Source organism: Sprattus sprattus, assembly GCF_963457725.1.
Source record: "Sprattus sprattus genome assembly, contig: scaffold_75, whole genome shotgun sequence".
NCBI lineage: Eukaryota > Metazoa > Chordata > Actinopteri > Clupeiformes > Clupeidae > Sprattus > Sprattus sprattus.
The window spans coordinates 62,501-65,000 of NW_027666852.1; the positions used below are offsets into that span (position 1 = coordinate 62,501).

The 2,500-nt window shown below is 46.8% G+C and overlaps 1 protein-coding gene across 1 annotated transcript in view; it reads right to left on the reverse strand.

Moving 5' to 3' along the window:
• The window catches only part of LOC308382591 (glutamate receptor ionotropic, NMDA 2C-like), a gene marked incomplete at both ends in the record, with an annotated part of 66,231 nt that overhangs the window by 15,437 nt on the left and 48,294 nt on the right, over positions 1-2,500 (reverse strand).

Genomic DNA, 2,500 nt, shown 5'->3' on the forward strand with positions numbered 1-2,500 from the left:
AACTTTAACACTGTACTCATGAAGAACCGTTCTCAGTTTGTCTTAAACTAGCGATCTTACTAACTAAGGTAAAGTCACACAGCGCTTACTAACTTAGGTAACATCACACGACGCAAACCAACTTATGTAACGTCACACGACGCTAACCAACTTATGTAATGTCACACGACGCTAACCAACTTATGTAACGTCACACGACGCTAACCAACTTATGTAACGTCACACGACGTTAGGGTCACACGAAACTTAGGGAACGTCACACGGCGCTTACTAACTTAGGGAATGTCACACGACACTAACTAACTTAGGGAGCGTCACACGACGCTAACCAACTTATGTAATGTCACACAACGCTAACCAACTTATGTAACGTCACACGACACTGACAAACTTAGGAAACGTCACACTACGCTTACTAACTTAGGGAATGTCACACGACACTAACTAACTTAGGGAACGTCACAGGACGCCAACAACTACCGGAAGAACTTATCAAGACTTGCCATCTTCAAATGTTTCTGAAGTTCTGGCTTTCTACTCCACGACCCTGAGACGACCTCCTACTCCACGACCCTGAGACGACCTCCTACTCCACGACCCTGAGACGACCTCCTACTCCACGACCCTGAGACGACCTTCTCCTCCACGACCCTGAGACGACCTTCTCCTCCACGACTTTTAGTTCACGATGTTAGTGTGAGTGAGTGTATGTGTGTCTAGGTGTGATTGAATGTGTGTCGATGTTGTCTGTTTGGGTGTGTGCTTGATCAGGTGTGTGTGTGTGTGTGTGTGTTTGTCACAGAGCTCTATTGTCCAAGACACATTCAGCGGTTACTGTCATCTCTCACTCTCAAATGTCACCTCTCTCTCACACACACACACATACACACACACACACACTCACACACACACTCACACACACACACACACACACACTCACACACACACGGACCTGCGCGCCAGGAGGATAGCGTGGGCTGAATCCTAATTGAGTTTTCCGCCGCTGTAAAAGGGGACCGGCGGATCGGTCTTTTCTCTCGCAATCCCATAATCCTCTACTGTCCGCCAGCGCTGGTCTCAGACAGAGACTCCAGCCCAATCGCTCCGTCAGGGGGGCTTAGAGGGACAGGAGGACGTGGGACAGAAACATGTGTGTGTGTGTGTGTGTGTGTGTGTGTGAACAGAAATATGTGTTTAAGTCTTAGGAATGAATAGCTGGTGTTAGCGCTTGAAAAGCCTGTCTTGCTTTGTACTCTCGAGATCATTTCTTTTTCTTTTTTCTCTGGTTTGAGGGCTGAGAGTAAGATCCAGCTTTAAGACATTAGCTAAAGCTGGGTCTGAGTGAGTGTGTGTGTGTGTGTGTGTGTCTAGGTGTGAGTGAGTATGTGTGTGTGTGTGTGTGTGTGTGTGTGTTTGTGTGTGTGTGCCAAAGCCCCAGTGAGATTCTAAGAAAGGAACTGATCATGCCAGCATGAATATCCTTCAGGAGGGTTTAAGGCAGTACACCTACAGACTGTCCATATATGGGAACAGCACTCTTATCCACTGCTAGTATCTCATTGGGTGAGACGTCTCTACAAGCTAGTCTCTCATTGGTTGAGACGTCTCTACAGGCTAGTATTTCATTGGGTGAGACGTCTCTAGTCTCTCATTGGGTGAGATTTCTCTAGTCTCTCATTGGGTGAGACGTCTCTACAAGCTAGTCTCTCATTGGTTGAGACGTCTCTACAGGCTAGTATTTCATTGGGTGAGACGTCTCTAGTCTCTCATTGGGTGAGATTTCTCTAGTCTCTCATTGGGTGAGACGTCTCTACAGGCTAGTATTTCATTGGGTGACACGTCTCTAGTCTCTCATTGGGTGAGACGTCTCTACAGGCTAGTATTTCATTGGGTGAGATTTCTCTAGTCTCTCATTGGGTGAGACGTCTCTAGTCTCTCATTGGATGAGACGTCTCTACAGGCTAGTATTTCATTAGGAGTGTTTAGGGACGGTGTCCTCTTCACACACACACACACACACACACACACAAACACACACACAGACACACAAACATTCACTGACTCACTCACTCACTGACTCTCTCACACACACACTTTTTTTGACAGCAAATGTAGGCCAGGCGCAGGGACTCAATCACACAAGACTGAAAAGCCTTATACTTATACGACTCCCCCCCCCTTCCAACACACACACCTTCTTGTCTAGAAGTCCACACACACAGTGTCAACACACACACACCTTATTGTCTAGAAGTCCACACACACAGTGTCAACACACACACACACACCTTATTGTCTAGAAGTCCACACACACAGTGTCAACACACACACACACCTTATTGTCTAGAAGTCCACACACACAGTGTCAACACACACACACACCTTATTGTCTAGAAGTCCACACACACAGTGTCAACACACACACACACACCTTATTGTCTAGAAGTCCACACACACAGTGTCAACACACACACACACCTTATTGTCTAGAAGTCCACAC